The sequence below is a fragment of the Atractosteus spatula genome, chromosome 6 (genome assembly GCF_055471065.1).
Source record: "Atractosteus spatula isolate fAtrSpa1 chromosome 6, fAtrSpa1.hap1, whole genome shotgun sequence".
Taxonomy (NCBI): Eukaryota; Metazoa; Chordata; class Actinopteri; order Semionotiformes; family Lepisosteidae; genus Atractosteus; species Atractosteus spatula.
This window is the reverse complement of record NC_142711.1, coordinates 56780888-56807215: the sequence shown is the minus strand read 5'-3', so window position 1 is coordinate 56807215 and position 26328 is coordinate 56780888. Positions and strand designations below refer to the sequence as shown.

Sequence of the window (26328 nt, the reverse complement as noted above, 5' to 3'; positions counted from 1 at the left end):
AGCTCAGGTGCAGCAGTACATGGGGACAATTTGGCCCGGACACCGGGATAACTCTACACTTATCGAAAAATGCTCGGGGGTCTTTAATGACCACTGAGAGTCAGGACCTCAGTTTAACATCTTATCCAAAAGATGACGCCCACTACAGTATAGTGTCCCTGCCACTATACCAGGGCATTAGGACCTACATAAACCGTAGGGTGAGCATCCCCGACTAGCCCCACTAACACCACTTTCAGCAGCAATCATAGCTTCCCAGGAGGTCTCCCATCCAGGTACTGACCAGGCTCAACCCTGCTTAGCTTTAGTGGATAGCCGGTTGAGAGCTGCAGTCATTTTAATATAAATCCATATTACATGATGGACACTATGCAAACCTATTAGCACCACAGACAAAAAAAAGTGTTTAAATCACATGGTAATATGAATGACATGTGTCATGACATGAGTCAATAATATTAATAATATTGTCCCATGTATTAATATTTTGCAATGTATATGTAATAATATAGCCCCATGCAAAGTTCTATTTTCATTAACAAAATATTGAAAAAAATATTGTCACAGTCCCCTTTGTGCAAATTAACTACTATATAGGATCATGTACAATGTCTTTTGTATACAGTACATCAAATATAACACACTGGGGTTTTTTCACAGCGCACAATTACTCAGCTCAATATATATATATAGTTTATTGTACTGTCTGATGTGAACAATGTGTTGTTTTTTTCAGATTTACATACAGTATGCATTAACATTTACATTTTGTCAATGCTAATTGTACAATCTAAATGATTGAAGGAGACTGAAATAAACTTAAAAAGTTTTTTTTTCTTTTCAGAAACAATTTCTACCTCATGGGAAAATTGGTGATATGGGAACTCTGTTGCCCAAAGTCTCCTATGACTATACTTAGCACTACAAACCCCCGCAGAGATGTAAAAAAAATCTGGATCTTGAGCGAAGTCAGTACAAGAGCAGAGTTAACAATCCTAGTTAAAAATTGCTTAAGTTAAAGCATGTTTATGTTGTCACATTGACAATCAGGGTTCACAATTTTTTTCAAGTTTAAATTGTGTATTAAATTTGCAAATGTTTATTCATGCTTAAGAACAATACATTATAGTCTGGTTACTGTAGTTAGTATACTAGAAAGGTTGAATAACAACATCAGTCTTGTTTTGAAATAAGAAAAGGAGATTAAATAAACAAACAATAAATGATAAACAAGTGACAATATTAAGATAGATGCCTTCCTTCATTTAAAATTAGTTTGAACAAAGTGTCTAAGGGATTGTGTTTCCTTGTATGCATTGGTTGTATCAGCTTGGATGAGAACAGTAGCTATATATTTGAAGTACCTGTCCTGGTTTCAGTGAAATCCAATTACTGGATTCTTGGACCACAACAATGGGAACCATTGGATGTAACAGTCCTGTGTTGAGAGATTGGATTTACCCTGCAGACTTGTTTGTAGCAGGATCAGGCAGGCTATGTAGAATAATTTGCATACTGGGCTACAGAATCATTGTTTTAGTATCTTGAGGTGGAAACTGACTGGCCAATAGCACAACAAGAGAATTCCTCAAGCAATCTTTAGTTATATACAGCATTCCTCATTGTTATTTGATACTTCTTGAATGCTTATAAAACCCATTGCAGTATCTGAGTGCCTTAGATGTTCTTTATAGGTCACAAAATGTAATTTTATTCATATAACAACATTCACCTTTGTTTCATTTACCTTCATGCCATGATTCAGCAGATTGGCAAGGAATAAGTAGCATTATTTATTGTATAGTCTCTGACCACTATACACAAGATTTTATTTAGTATGCAAAATCAATCACTGATTCAAAATTCAAAGTTAAAAATTCACTACAACACAACATACATTTGTTACAGATGCAGCCATTCAAAACAAGCCGGATATTCTGCAGTATAACACGGTGGGCGTGTTACCGTATGCAAATTAGATTATGTTGATAGTATCCGGAATCATCTTGTAAAACCGCCAGGTGGAGCTAATAAAGGTTAACCTCTCCTGTACAGCATTTGAGCTGTCACCAGAAAACATCGGTTTCGAATCCTGATCACTGCTGAGGGACAATCTTTATTCAATTAAGAATTTAAGTTGTATACTCTTTAGACTTTTAAATTTAAACAGTGTATTACAGTATGTTAATCATTAAACATTAAAAAGGCGGTATATTTTATAAAAGCAAGATTGTTCTGTTGGACAAAAGTACACAACCTACCACCTTTATCATAAATATTTTAATTATGCAGGAATATTTTATGCATCAAAGTCTTTACCGAAGATATTACTAATAGTATTAATAATGAATGACCTTGGACAAGCTGTAAGCTCAAAGTATTACCCTGGTCCACATTCTTTGTAACCGTCTTTGTAAATGAAAAGAGTTTATTTTTTCATTGACAAAAAGTAACACCACAGCATTTAGTTGATCCGATCACGCATTCGTTTCCAATCATACAAAATAATTCTTGAGAATATCCGATTCACCATGCCTTTCACATGCTCATAAACGATATTAATTTAGGAACATAAACATATTACTGTATGTAAACTGTACTGTATATTGCTGGTCTTGGTAGTTTAAAGAAAAAATACACACCAGTATTCCATTTCTCCCTAAACATTTTAAGCATCAAAGTCTTACATGTTGTTATTTGGGAAACGTTTTTACGTGCTCCTTCTGACCATATTAGGATTATATACTTTGTGAAAAGTGATAGTCTTTTAACCTTTTCTGTGAATTCGCTTGTTATCTAACAAATGCATACTTTTAGAATTTGATTAACAGGGAATATAATATGGAATTGCGTATCTAAACAAATTAATAACGATATAATTATATTCATGTACTGTCTGGCGGAATAAACTGAAGAGGTTAGTTAATGCGACACGGAATTATTAAGAATTATCACCTCTTTTTACACTTGAGAACAAATGAGAACATTCCACTCAGTGGGCGGTGCATTGTTATCTCAATCACCTGCTAATTCGTTTTACACCACTGGACGACAGGAGAATGTGACTGTACTGTATCTGTACAGAATGTGTGTTTCAATCAATACAGTAATTGATTAAAATCGCAATCCCGTGTTTAATTAAATGCCTTTTTTGATTCACAATCTGAAAATGAAAACCGCGGTAAAGTCACCTTGAATTAAAAAAAAACAATTTTGGCACGCCTGTAGCATTTTCACGAAACCTCCTAGAGTTGTGAGAACACTTGCTTTGTGTATAAAGTACATTATGAATGTTTTCACAGCCTTCACTTTGTCGTTTTTATGCCATTTTTTTGACCACGCACGAATATTCCTATGTCCGTATCTTCGCAAGGGAATCAGTGCGAATTTTAAAACTAATTAAATGACCACGGGCACTTTCCACCCCCTCTACATTCTCAGAGTAGAACAGACTAACCTTCTAATGAAAGACGGTCCACCCCCCCCACGGACAGGAAAATTGCCCACAGGCACTTAAACTTAATATGGTCAGTAACAGTAAACAGTAACATGGTCAGAAGGAGCACGTACAAACGTTTCCGAAATAACCACATGTAAGACTCTGATGCTTAAAATGTTTAGGGAGAAAGTGGAATACTGGTGTGTATTTTTTCTTTAAACTACCAATACCAGCCATATACAGTCTGTAACGTAGGGATTTCTATATGTCTTTATTTAGTGGTTACATTAGTGACAAAGGCTAAACTTTTAGCTTCAGTAACGCGTACGCCGTATGGCATACATGTTTGTTTTGGGTTTTGCTTGTTCACATATCTCCCCTTTTTATAAAACGACATGATTGAAAACTGTTCCAGAGCCACTGTTGTTTCATCAGTGAAAAGTACATCATGAAATGCCTCTCCCTGTTCAATCCACTGGAAAAAAGAAAAGGAGCATAAAGCGTCTGATGGTCATAAACGAAATTCATTTAGGAACAGCTTCAGAGATATGTTTTTAACTGCACTGCATCAGAGAGAATAGCATAGTGTGTTTTTTTTTTACTCCCTGGCGGAAACTGGCTTCCATAAGAATCAGTATGGCTCAGATATTAAATAAAACTTCACTCGCACCAAACAAATTTATATTTCTAAATATCACAACATGATCAAATTTAAGTCATTTTAATAACAATGAATAGTCACCTATGCGTTACAATATAAACATTTATATTGATTTAAATCGCGTTTAAATCACCTTTATTTAAAACCCATAAATAAAGCTGATATTGTTTAGACTTTTAATTATTTAAAACTGTATTACAGCAGCACAATGCACAATGCAACGTAATTCGCTATCTTTGTCTTCTGTGTAATAATGTTCACCTCTCTGTCCAGCAAATTAACAATAGTAATAATAATGAATTTTATTGTATATGGCGCCTTTAAAGGTGGTTCCTCAAAGCGCTTTACAGGTTAAAAACAATAACAACAATACTGTTAGGCTGGGCAAACAATTTTTTTTTTAAGAAATACAAAATGAGATATAATGATGTGTTCCGGCTTAGACATTAACGAAGACACGTGGGCAGCGTAGCGGTCGGCTCTGGTTTTCCCATCTACTGTATACCGATGCACTGCAAATACAACCCCCCTCTCTGCGGGAGTGCTGGCTGTGACGAATTAAACCGTCACAGGTATTTTCAAAGTAGAAGGCGGCGAGATTTCCAGCGAAAGACACCTCCCCCCCTCAAAAACCCAGTAAGTACAGTACTAATTAAGAAAGCTAGGCTCCTCAATGAAATTGCTTTAACATGCTAATGCGTTGGTGTAACAGTCCGGGCGTGGCAAGCTTCTAATGTCAACTCGACTACGGCGAAAGGAACCCTTCTTTCATTGGAAGACAATGAACGTATTCTAGCCCTAAATGAATTAATAGCAAACATGGTTTACATAAAAGACATTTTTCCAAGAAAGTTTAGCCTTTGTCACTAATGAAACCACTAAATAAAGACATAAATATAGAAATCTTAAGATTTTTAAAATACATGACTTTGCTAAAATTTATTTAAAAATAAAAATGATTACAAACGCCAGCGGAGAGAGAGAACAGGGGAGGGATGTTGGTTTTGCATAAGGGGCGGGGCTAATAATTGGAGGAATTTGAGAGAGTTTAATGGTTTGATTTTGTATCTGAGCCTAAATAAAAAGAAAAAGCATTTTCAGAGAGCAATTACGCTGTGTTTATGTAGAATAAGTGATTAGGTTTATGAGCAATCTAATTACTTATTCGTTTAAAAAGCTATATAAAATAAAGTTTATTATTAATTTGCTGGACAGAGTGGTGAACATTATTATGCATAAGACAAAGATAACGATCCTGATCAGTTTAGAAATCTATGTACGCTGTAAGGTTTTTACTTCTTAATTAAAATTTTAAAATACACGTTTCGAATAGAAAGAAATCCTTTTCCTGGTACAGTATGTATAGCAAACCAGCACGTCTTTTTTCTCCAATCGGAGGGGTGTCAGATGGTGTCAGCCAATCACCATTCTGAAGCCCTACCGTAATCTCTGGTATGGGGAGACCCCAGAATTCTGTCCGATAGTTTATGTAGATAGATGATAGATACTTTTATTGATCCCGTGAGGGAAATAAAGTAAATCATTTTCATTTTAGGAAATTATTAAACGCTCGGTTAAAAGCAAAGGAGATTGTCTGTTATAGTGGACATAAAAACAAGAGTACGCTGGCATTATATCCTAGAAGACACAGACCGGCGCCAGACCGGGAGAATGCCCGCAGCGTAAAAGAAAATGCCTGATGAACTAGGGATTGGACAGTTTCCAAGTGCTTGTACAATCGATGGAAATGTTCAAATAAATGTGCAAAAGAAATAAACAAAATAATCATTTATTTCTTTATCATATTGGCTAGCTAATGTCCTCTCTTTGCTAGTTAGTGGCTGTGTTTCTGTGTTGGGTAGCAACGGGTGACTGTTCTTAGGCGGAAGATGTAAACAGCTTAATTTTTGTGTTAAATAATTTTTTTAAATTAAAATTCATTCTATACAGCAATCGCATATTTGGGTACCGTTTCATAAACCTTTCATGCTTAAAATGTTTAGGGAGAAATGGAAGACTGGTGTGTATTTTTTCTTTAAACTACCAAGACCAGCCATACACAGTACAGTTTACGTACATACAGTAATGTTTATGTTCCTAAATTAATATCGTTTATGACCTTCAGATGCGTTATGCTCCTCTTCTTTTTATGCTCAGCTACTAAAATTTCCCTTTAGTGGTAAAATTCCATATAAATATTCAAAACTAAGCGGATTAAAATGTGCACAGTAAAGAGATTAAATGATTAAATCTTTTCACTACCAACCAATGCACCACGGGTGCCCCTGTCGGTCATTTTGGCCAGCCAATCACTTACCGCGGTGCCCTGCGGTGTCTTGTGGGTAGTTTACCATACCGCGGGTTTGTACCGTGCATTTTGAATGGCTGCATCTGTAGATACTGATACGTATATATATACAAAAGTTTTTATAGATGTATATTTTAAAAAGTGTGTAGGTGTAGGTTATGCAAGATTTACCTTTTCTAAATCCACGTTGACTATTAAACAAAATTTTATTTCCGGACAACAACCTTGTAAAAGACGTATTGCTATATAATTACCTTCTTTGGTTTTGAGATCTTTTTAATGGATGGATGCTACTTTTTCAGTCAATAGTATTACTTCTGTCTTGAGTGACTGTAGCAAGAGTGTAACTTAAGAGTCTATAAATGATTTCTCCTGTTTTCTAAAACACAATTTATTGTATACTATGATGCCCTGGAGTTTTATCATAAGTACTTCTAGTATATGTAACACTTCTGACTCTTTTAATCCAATTCAATTTAATATACTGTAGCAATTTTTCCTTCCTCAACCTGAGGCATGTTGTTGATGTCCTCCCTGATAAACACCTGACTGAAATATTCATACATGATCCATTTCACTTTGAACATCTTTTACCCATGTTCATCTCTGAGACATTCTAATGCATCATTTACTGTTGTTTTGCTGTCATTATACGTTTCTATTGTTCTCTAAGCATTATAATATGATTTTGTACATGTGCTTGAAGTTCATTAAACGCCTATTCTTTTTTTAATCATTTTAGAACGAGTCTTCTGTCTCCAAATATATCCTTCATGATTTATTAAACCATTTGGACCACTACTTTCCAATATTTGATTTACCTACTCTTGGGATGAATCCATTGTGTGCCTAAGGCAGCATATTTTTAAACGAATACAATCCATTCTTTACTGATTGCATATCAGTCCTTTTGCCTTCTACTTTTCTTTAACCTGTATTATTTCATCATCTGTTTTACTGAAAGAATAAAACTCTGTTTGGATTTCACTTCTACAATTTCAAAGCATACCTTTAAGCATACCATTTTATGAGCACAGTAGTCTTAATGTTCTCTCAACTCTGTTTTCTTTATCTTGATTATTTGAAATGATGAAATCAATATAAAGAGAGCAGTACTGCCTTCTGTGATCTAACAAATTTAGTAGTAAATAAATTATTAGTTGTTGGCATTTGTATTTTTCCCCATTCTATTACAGGCACATCAAGATCTTCCATTATTATCAACTCTTCCATACTCTTACATATAGTATATTTACCTATATTAAGCTTCTGCTTTTGTTATATATTATAATAATATATACTGCATTCACATCTTCCAGCTATCCAGTCTCTCTGCATTACTGTGTATAAACTAATGTTTTTTGTTTCTATAATCACATTTTTTTAGTGTCTGTGATTCCACATATATCATAATATACATGCTAACACAGTGACTTGTATCTCTTTTTTTTTGGTTGGGACATAATTCTAGGATTTAGTATTGCCCGGTCATTTGACATTTAAGCTTTACCTATATTTCCCGTGTAATCCTTTGCAGATTTAATTTAAACTTTATGCTTTTCCATTCTACTCTAAATTTCTCAGTCAATCCTTGAATCGACCTGACGTGTGCTCATCTCATTCAAATGTAATCCATCCTGCCTGTACGGATAATGTTTGTCATAGAAAAGTTTCAATAGACTGTCTGTAATATGTTGTAGAAGTTAAAATGTCTTTTGAGAAAGCCTATGTTGGTACAAAAATGTCCCAGAATTTTCTGCTTATTTTATTTTGTGATATCACAGAAATATTTAGTATTAGAAGAAAGTATTTTAGATACAGTGTCAAATGTTTTTTGAATGCTAAAGACATAAAGCGTACAGTAATAAGATAGTTATGAATTTTGACCAGTTCTGTACTATAGAACTGCTTTAGGTTGGTAACATTTGAGGATTTCATTTTATCAACCACTTGCTTACGAGCCTGCCATAACATTTCAATAGGGTTTAGTCCAGACTTTGATTTTCAATCCAAAATGCAAACTGTGCTCTTCTTTAGCCAATTTGTTGTAGATATGGTTGTATCTTTGGTACTGTTATCCATATTACTGCAAGGCCAGCTAAAGGATTTGTCCTCCCGAATTTGGTGATACAATGCCAAATCATGGTTCTGTTAATGATGTCAAGTCTTCTGGGTCCTGAGGCAGCAAAACAACCCTACACTATAATAGCTTTATTCTAGCACTGTTCAATGTGAAATGTATATTTTAGGAATTTGGCCATGCCAAAATTAGGTTAATTTTACATGGAAAAGACCTCATGTACCTCTTAAAATTATTACTTTCCGTTCAGCGTCATAAATAAATCCTGTGCTCGATCATGTTTACTTTGGCAATGTAGCTTATAGCAGAAGTGATATTAATGACTACTGAATTTGTTTGATAAAGACACTTGATCATTTTTCCTCATTGGATATCTTCCCAACTAGGAATCGGCAATTGTTTCTCTACATCTCATGGAAGAGAAGCTTCTATAATATACCCCTCTATCAAGCCATTCCTAATTTGACAGGACAGATCCAAACTGATTGGAGGACTACCACATCAGTCACTGACAATACTGCAAGCCTGGCAGGACTAATCCTATTCCTATTGGTAATAGTTTGTTGTTGCTTTAGAAATCGTGGTCACAGTTGACTAAAGACATGAGTCAAGCTTGAACCTGAACCAAGACTGGGTGACCTTATTATTTTAACAACATAAGCCTGAATTGTGTGTTTCAGAGCATATGTATTTGCACATTTCTGAATCATTCAAAATCAAACTAGAACAGTATTTTTTATGACAAAATCTGTGCTTAAAAACCTAGCATTTTATTATTTGAGTATTCTTCGTTTCTTATTCTTATTCTTCTTTTGTTATTATGATTACAAACATTATTTTGCAGGGGTAATGATGGGATCTTTAACCCATATGAATATATGCAAATGTGTATTATTTACTACTAGTATGCTTTTTGTGTCGTTTCATTGATTATGAATTAGACTTTTTGTTACTTATATCCGCAGTCAGCCACTGTTAATTCTGCACGGTTAATACTTGGAGGATGTAGTGCTAAGGCACCATTCCATTAAGACTACATACAGTATAAGACCCATCTAATGTCATCTGCCATCATCATTGTGGCATTTATGAACATTTTAATAAACCCCACTACTGAATGATATTCCCAACACTTTGATTTTGGCACCCTATTGTTGTTGACACTGAGTGTAAAGAATAAAATCAAGATTATCTTTCTAATAATGTTCAGGTCATGTCTTTGTCTCCTTTGCAAACTACTATTGGGTGCATAGGACACACTGTAAATACTCATTGAGTAAAATAAAGCCTATAGCTTTACTGAGGAATTCTTCAAAAGAAAATAACTTTACTTAAAATACATTGCTTCTGTGTACAATAATATTCAGAAAGTACTGGAAAACAGTGAGCTTTCAACAAGTCTGTCTTTTACAGGCAGACAATTTCAGTCTCTATATTAACTTATATAACTGAAATTTTCTCCACTTCAGAATGAAATGCCATGTCAGGTTTTCTCTTATATCTGAAATATAACCATGTAGGTGTCTGCTATTGCACAACCCCATTTCAAGTTCATAGTCTCCTGGCATCTACCGCATCACTATGATCAAAAGCATTAGCCTTGAAAAGGAGCAAAAATAGTATGAAAATAAAGTCGTTTAGACCCGCATGTCACACAGCATGACAGTTGTATCCATCACTGTCAATAAAGGATACATCAAAACAAGCCCCAAGGTTTCAAAGAATAATATACTTTATATTTTTTGTTTCATTCATGAGGCTTAAAATATTTTACAGGTAACATATATGGAATTACAAGTCAATGTGTATTGTGTTCCCATTTTCTCTTGTTTTGACACACACCAAACTTTTTAAGATTAGTCTTTTCACAAGTAAAACATTTATATTTTAAACTGGAAACAAATATACATGTACATATTGTATCATTATTAGCAGACAACTGAATTATAATATCCTGTATCTACTAAATCACTTGAAAGACATGCAGCTCTTCGTTGTATTTCATGGTGTACTGTATAATAAATAATTTAAAAATTAAAGACAAAGATATTCAAACCACATAAAATAATAATAGTATCTGGCTCATATTCTAATAAAAGTGGTACTTTAAAATGATCACAGTATTCAAGGTAGAAATCTCAGAATTAAATGGAATTGTATTCAATCCCTATACACTACAAACTGTCTATAGAAAAAAATAGGGACAGGAAACCTAAATAACAGTGTGGGTTGTATACATATGGAATTATTTAAGTGTTTCAGATATACAAGTTCTTAAATTACTTATGTATCTAACCTTTCTATACATAACATTGATTTACAAGGTTCATTAATACTTTTGAAAATATAAAAATATTTCTTTATTTACAGAAAAGTAAGTGCATGCTTAATATATTAATTTTCACAAAGATTACATGTAAAGTTGAACAAAATTCTTATATCAGCCTTTCAACAATACTGGATTTTAAGCCACATGTGTTTTTGAAAAGCCTAAACATGATTCAGTTGTGTAACCATGTGTTTGTCACTTTCTGAAAGGTCTTCTATCAGCTTTATTTTTTATTATTATTCTGATCTCTTACTGAGCATTTGTCATACCTGGCTTAGTCACACCTTAGACACTGACAGAGTAATCCCTGTGGAGGTAAAGCTTTATGCGCGTTTGTTCAGATACATTCCTCTAGAAGTATCAGTCATTATAGCAACTATTCCATAATGCTTGTAACCTCCTGATCATCTGAAGTGACATCATTTTCATCATTAATGACTATATCAATTATAGGAAAGCAGCTGCACTATTGTTACTAGTGTGTAGTTACGATTCTTGTGTGAAAATACTTTCTCTATGAAACAACAATGCAGAAAGTATGCCTAATTTTCCATAAAATATTATTCAACATCACATTGAAATACATAAACAGAAATTCATAACACACAGGCAGCACAACATGGAAGTATATCCAAATTCATTAGATGACCTTTCATAAAATGCATTAAATACATTTTGACTCTAGGATGCAAATATCACTGTACCTGTTGTGCAATACGATAAACTGCACTGTTAAGTTTTTTTTTTTGCTGAATTTCAGATTAAGACACATGTTCAAACATCAATATCATGGCTGTGCCCAGGGGTTCCCAGGGGCCAGATCAGAATTGTGATAGTGTCCTGTTCTTTGCATTTTCTATTGTCCATTCATCCCAAAGGATCTCTAAGCACTTTACTTACAAGAGATGACCCATTTCATGTTCTACTCAAGGGCAGCACCCACCTGGGTGAAGCACAACATCCATTATGACCCAGCAGCTCAACTACAGAGCAGATCAGGTAAAGAAGTAAGAAACTGCTTTATCAAACCATTAAGCCATTAAGGTAAAACTTCAGAGAAGCAAGATCATGTAAATTCAGAAGATTATACTCTTTTTAAAATTGCAATTTAACATCTCATCCAGGTGACCTCACTGTTTACAGCACATGGAACAGTAGTGGTGCACTCCATTCATCCTATCATTGCCAGAAAACAGCTTACTTGTGATAACAGTGTCAACAGAGTTGAGCCAGAAGTGGAACATATACGTATACATCTCACTGATCCAGCATCGATAATATCACCACTTAAGCACATTGTGAGAGCTGTACCTGCTTCTCTGATGAAGAATTTTTCCACAAAAAGCCTATCCAGGAAGCATTGTGGGTGTACAAGGCAAATCTGCCATGGATAACATTCCAGCCCATTACAGGGCACTCATGTACACTGCAAAGGAACAGGTAGAAAAGAAAATAAGATACACAACTTTTCAACTATGGAGCATTTTTCAGGTGTAGGAGAGGGCAGACAGTTCTGCTCAGAGCTTTTTCACCTGAAGAAGGCCCCCCAGTGAAAATGTTTTGTCTCTTTTGTTTTCAGCAAGAAGTAAACCTTCACCTTCACCTATTAAAGTGCAACACTCACCTGGGTGACATGTAACACTCATTATATGTTCACCCCTCCACTATACATCAGATCAGGTGGAGAAAGGAGAAGCTGCTTCACCAGCTGAATTAAATGAGAACTTTAAATAGGGAAGATGGCAGGAGTACAGAGAGGAATTTAACCAGAATACCATCATTTTAATTTAATCTTTTGAAAACTGCCATGGGAATCTACAAACAAGTAGCCAGGGCCTTAGTTTAGTATTGAGTGAAAGGATGGAACCTCTTGCAGCACAGAGTCACCACTTAACTAAATGTGTGGCTTGTTGAAGTAATTGTATGTTTTTAAATTAATTTAGATTAGCTACAGCAAATGGTTTGGATACTTATGCAATCAGGACAATCCTGTTTTTTTTTTCATTTTAATTTTCTACAGTATTTATTTATTTCTTTTTTGTTTTTGTTTTTTGCTTTGGATATGTGGAGAAGATTATGTATATCACAGATATAAATTGCTTTATTAATTTTCATGACTTCAGGTTTTATTGTAAGCATCAATGTCTGAAAACTATGCAAAGATCTAAATTTTGTTTTGCAAGGCCCTGTATATTGATTTCACTTGGTCTTCCCTCTTCTATTCACTCCAATTTCTTTCTGCAGAAAGGTACTTTCCATTGACCAGCTTTGTCATATAGTCCTGTAATCACCTTGAAGCAGTTTTCTCCCCACAAAGTGGCAGAGGCCAGATTAATGCCACTTCTTTGTAATCTTAGTCACATTGCTCCACTGCTTGAACCATGAAAATAAATTAGAAGTTGTTTCACACAGCTGTCAGGATTGACTAATGCTTCACCTAGAAATTTCAATGTGACATTTGCTGAAATTCAAAAGATATGAGAGTGCTTTCCATGGGCATTCACCTTCCAATTATTTATTCACCAGTAAAGAAAGCTGAATCTTTAGATGTGTGTGATAGAATGCTTTCATCATTCCAATGAATAAATTGTAGACTCTCTATTTAACCAATATATATTCTACTCTGTTTCCACTTCTTCAAAGGGCAATAATAAAAATAACACTATTCCTTATTTTTATTGAACCTCCCATCATCTGCCATCTACTTTTTCACAATTGTGAATTCACTTTGGGAAGTTTACAGTATGTGATTTGCAAGAAAAAGAAGATTTTCTGAAAATGTGATAAATTTGGCCTATATAAAGAAGAAAATGATACAGGCCATATTCAAATTAAGACTCCAACTTTTGCTAAAAAATGCTGCTTTAAAGGCATGTGTCATTGTATACTTATACTCTAACAATACTCTGTATCAGGTTTCTACAGCTTTGATTGGTGCTGGAGTACTAGGAGGTATTCTGATTTTCACTCTAATGACCCTCTGAATAATTTATTTGAATCCATCATGTGCTTAATAAGTAGTAGTTAGCATGCCTCACTGCTCTATCACTATTTGAACTTACCTATCAGTGGTACAGAACCAGAGTTGCAGACACCTGTTCTATGATATACTATAGATGTTCCCCCTGTACATTCTAACCATAAAGATTTCCAAAACATACAAATAACACTCTGAAAAAATGCCTGCTCAGAATGTGAGATGTGTATTGTAAGTGTATAGTGTGTAACACTAACCAACCGTGATCAGTATCTCTGAGGCACTCAAATAGTTGAGTGCTATAAGATTTGTTTGAGTTGATATTGTCTTTGAAATCCTTAGGCTGTTGTGTACCAGTGTTTGTTGGATAACATTGAGATTATGGGTCACAGACTTTTCTAATTAGCTTTTTGTTGATTTCACAATATAAAACAGAATTTGGCAAACCACGTCCCTTTTCAGGGAAAATATATCGTGTCTTCATCTGTTCTGGACTGATGTAGGAATTTGTTGAAAAGTACTGGATTAAATTAAAATTGTGTATTGCAATCTTAGGTACAAAATGGGAAAAGCATTTCTTAATTATACTGTAAATAAAAAACAAATTACATTTTGATTACAATTGGCTCTCTTTGTATAATTATGCTTCTAACATATATCAGAAATACTTTTATTTGACAATCAAATATGCTTGGTACATTTCAAGTTTTGTTTAACTGTTTTACAAGGTTTGGAGAACCTTGGAAACACACATACATTTTTTTTCATTACCATATTAGTATGATGTAAATAAAAAAATACCAGTATAATCTTAATAAGTATATGAAGAAGGGAAACCAAAACGATTGTATTTATTTTTTTCCTGTTTCTTTCATTCAGCATTGAAACAAGTGTCTACTCTTGAAAAAAGGTTACTGCACATAGTAGTTTGTTTAACCCCTAATTAAGACATACAGTAGTAGAGTTGTAACTATGAATTGTTTTATTGTTGTAACTCTCTTGCCTGTTACATTCTCTGGCTCAAAGGAATTTTGTATACTGACCAGCTAGAAGAATTGAGCTTGAACAGAGACTATGATTGGTACTTGTTTCAGTTATTTAAAATCTTCAAAGCCACTGACAAGATAAACCCAAATGGACTTCTTCAGAATCAATTATCTAACTTGAACTAGTGGATGAACATAAACCCATCTATACTCTCCCCATGTCCCTGATATTTATATGTAGCTAGAAGGAAAGTGAGTAAGATTAGATATTGACCTTCTCCTGAATGTTTGTCTTAAATTGCATTTAATAAAAACTTGGCTTCATGCCTTGTCTTCAACTGTTAAATTCATACAGAATCGAAAACAACTGACAGATTATATGTATAATATCTTTACCATAAATCCCTTTACTTTTAAGTAATGTTATATTTTTCCCTTTTTTCTAGAGAACAATAAAGTAAGACTAGTCATTAGGAAAACAAAGGATCCAAGTGAGAGGAAAAGGTGAAAGGTAAGTATTAGTTGAAAATATCTATATTTTCTTTTTGTGAATTGCTTCTAGATAGGCAGCAAGATAAAAACAATTGGCAGAATGAAATCAGAAATCTATTGATGTGGAAAAAAAACTGTTTTAATCTAGACAGAGTTTTGATGTTAAATAGTGTTATTCCAGTAATTTAAATGAATTTAGAATTACATTATCCTGTATAATGATATATCTTAATATTAATTTTGTTTGAGACATTGAGCTGACTGTGGCTTTTAACTTGAACCTCCACTGTAAAACAATCAGTTTATACATGCTAAAATACACTAGATTGTTCATCAAGCTAAGAGTTTAACTAAGCTTTTAAGCTTGTTTAAGCAACAATTCAAATTTTGCTAGAAAAGAGTGAAACGGCATTTTCCACAAAGGTTTCAGCAAAGAAAAGTCATATCACATACATGGATACAATAAATTAAGTTGAAATATTTTACTTACTCACTTTTTTTCTGGGGAACAAATAGATAACCTGATGGATAACATTATGAAATATCCTGAAATACAGCACTTAAAATAGTAGCAGTTTTAACTGCTTTTTTAAGTTCAAAAATGTTTTTTACAGTTAAACAATTTATATTAAAGACAATTACATTATTATGAATGATAAGTAAAGATGATACACATTTTATTTTTGGGTAATAACATTCATATATTAAATCATGTCAGAAAGAAAACCAAACAGCACCTTACACTGCTCAGTACCTTGAATAATTCTATTCAGACACTTCATGTTTTTATACTGTGTTGCTTTAAAGCTTGCAGGCATGACACTATTCCAATTACAATATATTATTTATTACACAATCAACTTAATGGATTCAAAGTAAAAAAAAAACAAATTATCTATTTTAAGACAAAGATAAATAAAATAAATATTCCAAGCCTTTGCTGTGACAAACATAAATTAGTTTAGGTGCATACAGTTGTGTGGTTTCCTTTGTTGCAATAAAAATGGTTAATAAGTGGGTAAGTAAACTTTTCTCTGTAAGGTTCCTCAGTCACTTAGTAAATTTCAAGTAAAGATTCAGCCTTTAAAAACAATAAAGTTGTATTAAGGCATTGATGAGAAGATGACTAGAAAAGAGAAAAAACATTTCAAAGACAATTAATATATTTTTAATCATGGTGAAGTGTAAAGCACCCACATGCTGCTAGAATAGATCGTCCCTCCAAAATGAACAGCTGTGCAAGGAAGTAACTGGTTGAGGATGTTACTGCGATGCCATTGGTTACTTTAAAGGAATTACTGAGCTGTAAGTGCTGCGTGGGGTTTGCCAAACAGCACCCAAATTCTGCTGCTTAACACAAGACAATATTTAAAACGCTTTGATTTAAATGCAAAGAGTTACATCTGAGGCAAACCCAATATAATGGATCACTTAGTCATTACTTAGTCATTATGGCCAGCAGCCATATCACCCAGCAACTCACAACTGGCTACCCGCTGAACTGGCTACCCGCCTGGACAGTACCTGGATGGGAGACCTGGGAAAAACTACAGTTGCTGCTGGAAGAGGGGGCTCTCACCCTGTGGTCTATGTGGGTCCTAATGCCCAATATAGCAACGGGGACATTATACTGTAAAAAGGCACCATCCTTGGGATGAGACGTAAAACCGAGGTCCTAACTCTCTGTGGTCATGAAAAAAACCCAGGGCGTTTCTCGATGTCCTGGCCAAATTTCACATTGGCCCTTACCAATCATGGCCTCCTAATAAACCACATTTATGAATTGGCTTCATCACTCTGTTCTCCTTCCCACTAATACAGTGCCGTGAAAAAGTATTTACTAATTTCCTCTATTACTACAAATTTTGGACACTGAATGTTTTCAGGTCTTCAACCAAAATCTAATACTAGATAAAGGGAACCTGAGTGAACAACTAACACTTTTTTTTGCTTATTTCATTTATTTAATGAACAAAGTTATCTAACACCAACTGGCGCTGTGTGAAAAAGTAAATCGACCTAATTAAAGGGAGAATTTAGAGTCAGCTGATTGAACACAGCCAGAATTGATTACAGCGAGCCCTGCTCAATATAAACCTCACTTATTTTGACCTTTACCATCAGAGTCAAGTTGCCAGCACAAAGATTCAACAAGCACATTATGCCATGATCAAAGGGAATTCCTGAAGTGATCAGAAAAAATGTTGTTGATATCTATCAGTCTGGAAAGGGTTACAAAGCAATTTCTAAGGCGCTGGGACTCCACCGAACCACAGTGAGAGATAATCTCCTAATGGAGAACACTTGGAATAGTAATGAATCTTCCCAGGGGGGGTCAGCCTGCCAAAATGTCTCCAAGGGCGCAGCGTAAAATCATCCAGTAAGTCACAAAGGATTCAAAAGAAAACATCCAAAGAACTGCAGGCTTCTCTTGCCTCAGCTAAGGTCTGTGTTCATGACTCCACAATCAGAAAAACACTTGGCAAAAATGGGCTTCATGGGAAAGTAGCAAGGCGGAAACTACTGCTAGCCATGAAGAACATAAACACTAGTCTCTCATTTGCCAAGTAGCACCTGGATGATCCCCAAGAATTTTGGGAGAATGTTTTATGGACAGATGAGTCAAAAGTGGAACTTTTTGGACGACAATGGTACCATTATGTCTGGCGTAAAGCAAACACAGCATTCCTCAGTATGAACATCATACCAACAGTCAAACATGGTGGTGGTAGTGTGATGGTGTGGGGATGCTTAGGACCTGGAAGACTTGCCATAATTAAAGGAATCATGAATTCTGCTCTGTATCAGAAAAATTTCCAAGGAGAATGTCCAGTCATCCATCCATGAGCTGAACCTGAAGCGTAGTTGGGTCATGCAGCAGGACAATGATCCAAAACATAAAAGCAAATCCACATCAGAATGGCTGAAAAGAAGCAAAATTAAAGTTTTGGAGTGGCCTAGTCAAAGTCCAGACAGAAAGCCAATAGGGATGCTGTGGCAGGACCTGACACGGGCAGTAAATGCTCGAAAACCTACCAATGTTTCTGAATTAAAGCAGTTCTGGGAGGAAGAGAGGGCTAAAATTCCTCCACAGCAATGTGAAAGAATTATAGGAAGCATTTGGTTGCAGTCATTGCAGCTAAAGGTGGCACAACCAATTATTAAGTTACTTTTTCACACAGAGGTTATGGTTGTTGGATAACTTTGTTTATTAAATAAATTAAATAACGATAATAATAAAGTGTAATTTGTTCACTCAGGTTCCCTTTATCTAATACAGATTTTGTCTAAAGTTTTATTATTACCATCCCTACTGTCAAGCATGGTGGCTACAGCATTATGTTTTTCTTATCAGCAGTGACTAGCAAGGTTGTCATCTATGGGAGCATACTGTAGATGAGAACATAGATGACATAAGGTACTGGCAAATCTTAAACAAAACCCTGCTTAAAATCTAGAACTGTGACTAAAATTCATCATTCAGCAGAATAATGATCCATATTACAAGGCCAAAGTGACACTGCCTTTGGATATCTACAATTTACTAAACTAACAATAATCTTTATGTAATCATTTGAGATGCTTTGCCAATCCTTTGCTGCAGACACTGAGTTCTAGATTATTTTAGGGATATCTGAATCTTTAATTTTTATTTAATTTATATTTTTAATTTTATTGATGTAAAATACATACTCAGTTGCATTTAAACCTGGAGACGTGGAAATCAGATTTTCCAAGTTTTTTTCTAGAGAGTAACTACTTGGTTACTACAGCTGTTGGTTTTGGGTCAATATTATATTTCAGGGTGAAGTGGTGTCTATAAACTTCAGAATTCATACCGCCACCACCATCAGTCTCATCCTAACCAACCCATGACATTGCTTCAAATATGTTGTTGTGATCACTTGGTTCAAGTATTTCTCCACAGTTTAACCTTTCTATCAGATGGTCCCATCTGTCTATTACACATTTTTGAAGAACTCTCCTGGCTTACTTCAGTATTTCCAAGTATTTCCATTCTAATGTGTCCTTTACATTCTTCATGCCTCTGGGAGGTTTACATCTTGTGGTTCATTATTCTCCCATCTCAGTCTTCGGGCAACTGTTAACTTTAATACTTTCACCCTTGCAGTCTGGGAGTTGTCAATTTTAGTGACAATGGTTTGAAATTTTTCTTTAGTGTTTTCCCAATCATTGGGTCTGGTATGTCCTATTTCTTTCTTTGATTTTGATTGAGTTTTTTTTTTCTTTCAGCTTCAAAATTGTAAAACAAATCTTTAGCTGAAATTGCTTTGGTCTTCCATTTCACTTTTAAGTATGGACTCAAAATATTAAAGTCAAACTGAAACAGGATGATAGGAAGTTCACTGCTCTTTTTAAATGTACCTAATTAGCCAACTGCAACAATAGACAGACTGATGAGAATCTATCCCAATACTTTTGCTCATTCATAATATAAAGTTTCAACTTTATCTGTTAATTTGTTTATTTGACTCAAGAGTGCAGAAAGAGTTGACTTTTTTTACTTATCAATGAGGTTTTTTTCTTCCTTGAGAAATAATAAGTATAATAATCATAGTAATTATCCAAGTAAAAGTGTTCACATTGAATATTCAAGTTGACACCCTACTGTCCAAATATCTTTAGAGGGCACTTTATTTTATAGTGCTTATTTCCTCCCAATAAACTATTTTGGGTTCAGGAATCACTGTGTCTGCACTAAATCATTTACCTATTGTTTAAAATCACATTTTTTTCTCAATATTCATTCTGTTAAATTTATTTAGTAATAATATAAGATTGAACCAGCATTGGTATATACAACAGCACTATAGCTTTCATTAGTGTTTTATATAATACTATGGAATTAGCTGCTAAAATAACTATTTTAACAAGAATAAGATTCATAGTTTAAAAGGAATAAAACAGATATGGAACTGCATTGTAGGACTAAATGAAAAAAGAGTAGGAAACCCATTTAAATTAAACATACAGCACTATGGTTAAATTACTTTCAAACAATCTGACAGACTTTTGTCTGAAACATTCTGAACCAAATGGTTTTCAATCATAAAAACCTATTTTAAACTAAGAAATATTCTTTTCTTTCATAGATATGGATAAAGACTGTGACAGAGGGATCTCTATCACTGTCCGCGGACAGTACATTACACCACACACGTTATCCTACCTAGATTATACATGCGTCCATACATCTATTTGCGTGTCAGCTAGCTAGTGAGGGTGCACACTTGGTGCTCGGCTAGCAGTTTCCCATTTCATACATGCAAAAGTATAACCATATTTTACTTCGAAATCAGTTCCTGTTATTCATAGAGAAACTACAAACATTCAAGGATAACGTTATGTTATGTTTATTTGTACCTATGTGTTTGAGAAAAAGCGCTCTGTCTGTTTGTCTGTCTTCCTTGTTTCCGTGTTATTGTTTATTGCTGTACGTCCTGAGCAGTCCAACTTCTGGGTATGGTGGTCTCAGAGGTCCAACCTGATCCTTGTTTTCAGCTTGGCTTTGTGGTGTCAACGTTGAGTGGTGTATTCGCACATCTTCCAGTATAGGAAGAAAATGTTTTGCTCATGTTTCTCTGTTGTCGTTTATTTTGTATATTCTATTGTTAAAAGATTATAAATTAATTGCTTCTGGGGGAAAATAATATGTTTATTGTGGGAGGTGGAGCTTGATAACTTCAATGGGACAATGGTAGGTTCAGAGGGGACAGGGCTGTATCTACTGTATTTAGGAAGTTCGTTAGCTAAACCACAATTAGAGTTAGCTGAGAGGACATGTGTGTTGAGACTACTGGCTTTTAACTCTCATATAAAGTTGTGTATTTTTTGTTTAATTTTCTTGTTTTATGAACTAATTGTTTTGTTGGTTTGTGAGGAGCACTGTCCAAATAAACCACCACTTTTGCACCCGAGTGATATTGCGGCTGAGCCATTTTATTGTAAAAGAACTCACTTGGGCACCCCTCCAGCCCGCCCCGTGATCTAGATATAGGTATACTTGACAGCTTCAAGGTATTTTGACAATTAAAAATGCTTCAATTAAATTCAATTCAATTCAATTGCTACACTGAAAAACAAAATATGTGTTAACTAAAATGCAACGTAAACACTCTTCTCAAAGGTATTGGTGAAATTAATACATTCATTTGCAGTTGTCAAAAGTCTCACAGTATGAGAAAGCTTCGAAGACATATACTGTACTTCTTGTGTTATTAATTAGTGCTACTGTACTTTCCTGTAAAGAGTCTCTTGAATATTTGTATGTACTGTAAACATAAACAGACTCAACAGTGTTCAACAGTTGAAAAAGAGGGATCAAATAAAAATGCATATGACTCATATTTTGTGACAGAATTGGGGTGGCACTACTCACTGCCTTACAGTATGATCATATTACTTTTCCATAAATATGTTTGATATGCATAAACACAATTAAGTTTACAGGGTGTTGTCATTATGCCAGTAGCTTATTGTGTCAATCACAAAGTCATTTTTGGGAGATGGTAAGGCAATCTTTAATCTAACCTAATAGGACATTAAAGAAAAATCTTAATAATGCAAATAATTATTAATTTGTAATGCCTTCAGATCCAATAGCCTTTCATTGAAGTTCTAAATAAATTACATTATAGCAAACAGTTACTGTATCATTGGAGAATAGGATTGCTGGGTTATGATTGGTCACAATCATGATTGGTCAGTCATTATGATATTACAATTTTTATTTTGCTCTTACTTTTTTATTGATGTGCACCTTCTGAGGAACTCCAAGCACTGTACCTTAGCAAACATTTGAAAAACAACAGAACCAAAAAGAAAATAGAAAAGAGTTCAACAGATTGATTAAGGGCAACAATAAATTAGACATTAAAATTCTTTAAGCATGTTATCAAAGTGTCAGCATTTGCAAATTTAGAGTCTCTAATGGATTTGGGCAATGTGATCCACAGATTTGGTGGTACTAGTGAGAAGCCTCTATCTCCCATTGTGATGTCTGCTCTACAGCTTAGTAAGTAAAGATAAAGTCTATTACCCTCTGGGATAATGCAAAGCTGGTTGCCATTTATACAGCTGGGTGAACTGGAACAGCCATATTTAAGTACCTCACTTTAGCGGGGTTGTCCAAACCACCATATCACAGATTACAAGCAAGACTACATTTATAGAATAAATTCGAATGATAATCTGGGCTAGACCATTCAGCACTTTTCAGCTTTTCAGCACTCCATTCAGCATAGTGTTAAATTTTAGCTTTGTACAAAACATTACTGAATTATACAATGGGTGTTGGTAATACAGGAAAGACTTTTATGCTTTATGTAAAGTGCTTTTATAACTTTTATGTAAAGTTGTGATAACTGAATCCATGCATTTGTTCACTGATATTCTAACAAAAAAATGTATTTTAATAAATATATTCCTTAGTGTAGAAAGTCAATTTACTAATGTGTAAAATCAAAAGTATGGAAAGAGCATGGATTTGTAGGGGGGAATGAGTAAAAGCTGAGTTGTAAGTTATGTTGAATGACACTGAAATTACAATGTAATATATGGTATTGTAATAAAATATATTGTATTGGATGTGATGTATAAAATTGTAACTTCTCTTGTAAGTGTTTTGAGGGTCACTCACAAAGATTTGGTAATGACATAAAGAGTCAGTCTAGTTGCAAGTAATAAGACATGGATTCACAACTGAGACCCCAAAACAAAACAAGTCTACAAGTACTGTATGCATTAGAGGTAACCACCACTCAAAATATTTTGCAGGCATCAACCATCAGCAGGCATTATGATTAACTTTAGGGAGCACTGATGATTAATTTTAAGAGACAAAAATCTATTATTGCAGAGGATTATTATATCAGTTGGATTAAAATATTGGGACATGGCATACATTGAGAGGAGTATTATCCAGCTTCACAACAATGTACCTGTGGACAAATCATTTGTTACTTTTGATACTATTTCTGAATGTGACATTGGATAACTTAATCACTCATATTTCTGTTTCAAATTATTAAGGCTATACTTGCTGTTGAGAGGGTTGCAGGTGATGAGGGCCAAAGGCAATTATATTGACATGGTGAAAGTTCTGTCTAACTTGTATAGTTGAAAAGTAATATTGCCTTTAAATGAAATTAGAAACATGTTGTGTAATTTGTTCTAAGAATCAAAGCATTAAGATTTAAATTGCTGAAAACATTTTTCTGAAACAGAACATACAGTGGGGATAATGAAAGTGTCTAACAAAGTGAGAAAGTAAAACATACAATTCTGGTGAACCTCTATATACAGTAGTGCTAAACCACAATAGCACCATCATTTAGCAATTAATTATACTGAACAGCATTTCTAAAGCTGAAGAATAAAATTCTGACATTAAGTTAAACATTTTAAAGTGGTGAGGACTTCAGTGTTGATTTCACCACTGTGACTTGCAATCGGTGGTAATAAATTGATGGTTGCAGGACAGTTTCTGCCAGCATCACCAATTAATGCAGCTGCACTGTAATGTGTGTCATCCTTTATCTGGACCAATGTCTGCCCTCCATTTCTATCAGTCTTGACACAAATTGTGTGTTCCATATTGGTTGTCACAACTGGGTCCACATTCCAGCATGCAGTGCAGTTACTTGAATATCTTATTTTTACTGCTGTTCAGTAATGTTTTTTAAATTTAAATTAATCAAATTAAGTGATTTTGACATTTTATTTTGAAGAAATGGGGGTCAATTACTAAGCTGATTTCATTGTTTATTATATGAAAAATATACATTTTCCAATGTGCACACAGTCAACTGGAACTTGGTTTGCTTCATCTTTAAATTACACAAATACCTAAGGAATTGCTCAAAATACAGTAATTTATATGTCATACATACATATAAATTGGGATCCTTATTTATTATTGCTCTCAGGACATGCACAGTACAACAGCCAACGCAGTACACAAACAACGCCACACAATGCATAAAATAATAAATAGTGGTGTACAAACAATAAACAGAACAATAAAGGGCAGAGTGTAGAGGTGTGCTGTATGTATCATGTTATTTAATCACCCATATGCATTATCATAATTAATAACATCTTGAATTTCTCACTATGTAGTTCATACGGTATAAATTATTTTATATTGAACAACAAGCACATGGTTTTGACTGAAATAATTTAGAATTGTCTTCACATGGATTGCTTAGTAATTGCAGTGTACATTTTTTATTTAGAAATTGAAATATAATGTGAATGAACAGCACAAACATAATGAGTGGTATTATTACAGACAGTATTCTGTTAGTGAAATATCCTTACTGTCTAAGAGGCTGCACAAGCTAATTCATTAAAGAAGGAAAGCAACATAAATGATTCACTGTTATACTAGATTAGAGTTGAGCTGTAGCTGACATTATTAGTCTTGTTCTTGGAAAATCATTTCCAAAATATTACAAAACAATAATATTAGTTGTGATAGTTGTCCATAAATAACATGTCTGTGTATAAGCTGACATACACATGCAATACTGTTTGAATTATAAGGTCCTGGTTAAAAGGTGACCTCTGGAGCTGTATACCCAAGATATTCTGTTGTTCAACACCTCCGAGTTGAAGAGAGGAGTAGTTTAATAGTGAATAAGTACTGAAAATAAAGAGAAGAAAAAACAGCTATTTCAGAAAAAAGTATTGTCTGTCAAATAACAGGTTTACTTCTAACAGGGGTATTGTGGAAATAGGTGAATAAATACATTTACTAATAAATGCACCAAAGAGCCAAAGAGTTGAAACAGACTAAGTATGTTTTTGCTCAGTGTTCTACAGTATGGAAGATTTAAAAATGAAATTCTTTTAAATTATATAAAATGAATAGGCTCTTTATTGTTTTGTTTCCTATTCTGTTTATGGAAAATGAAAAATTGATAAAATCTGGTTCACACACAAGTGGATTATTAAGTAGTTTGTTCTTAATCTAAGATTTAACAGTAAATTGTTGCTCTTATTAAAATAAGTAGTTGATTATTAATACATTTCTAAACACATTAAAATATATCAGGTTCTTAAAATATATAAAAAAACATTATGGTGGCTGTGCACTTCCTATAACTGTAACAATCTGTTAAAAATGTAATGAAACCTCAAATGGTTTTGTTCCTTTACTTTTAATATGTAATTTAATTGTAGAACACCTGTTTAATGATAAAAATGCTCAAGCGTATCCAATAAATACCTGTCTTGTACCCTGCAATTTTCAGTTTCACACATTCTATTTATGTTCAACTGAAAATCAACAGAAAATGTGATTGAAAATGATGACAGCTGTGGTGCATTGATTTCTTTCTTTCATTTTGATTGCACTTTGCAAATTATACCTTTAGCTATTTCAAATATGGTGCTGCACCGTAAATGTGTATAACCCTTTTCACCCTGACATCTCATAATACTGTTGTGCATATCACATGGGCGCTCTTTTTGTGTTATTTCTCAGGCAGTGCTGCTGTACATACAGAATGGTGATGCAGACCTGAATGACGAGACACAGATGTTAGATAAATAAAAGAAGAGGGAGAAAGGTGAACAAGAGAAAGAAATAATAATTCTGACATTTGATTAAGCACTATAGAGTAAATATTAAAGAAATACCCGTATGAGAAATAATAAGGGCACTACTGTTTTGGAGAGAGGGACAAAGTCTTTTCAGTTTAAATTTAAACTGTGTGCATGGTGGCATGGAGGTTATTCTTTTATTCTTACAGCATTTTGGTTCATTTCAGGAATGGGGTACATTCAGTGTGTTATCTGTATGTATTAGTGGTGTTTTTGCCAGGTGTTTTGAGTTGTTCTCATTTTCCAAACAATTGCAGGGTAGTATAATTTATGCATTTTAAGTTGTCCCTTTGTGTGTGCACATGGCCTGTGGTGGACTGGCAGCCCGTCCAGGGTATAGTCCTACCTTGTACCTTGTACCTCCAGGTTGTGTTTTCTAATAGATTGGAATGCATCTATAAACTATTGGTTCTCAATAGAAAAGGTT

The 26328-nt window shown here is 34.2% G+C and overlaps 1 long non-coding RNA gene across 1 annotated transcript in view; it reads left to right on the top strand.

The window, feature by feature from the left end:
- Window positions 1-26328, top strand: part of LOC148833084 (uncharacterized) — a 218094-nt gene that overhangs the window by 114087 nt on the left and 77679 nt on the right. Inside the window, exon 2 of the long non-coding RNA XR_016091244.1 lies at window positions 15227-15291. This is a non-coding gene — a long non-coding RNA (uncharacterized LOC148833084). The remainder of the gene's footprint in view (window positions 1-15226; window positions 15292-26328) is intronic.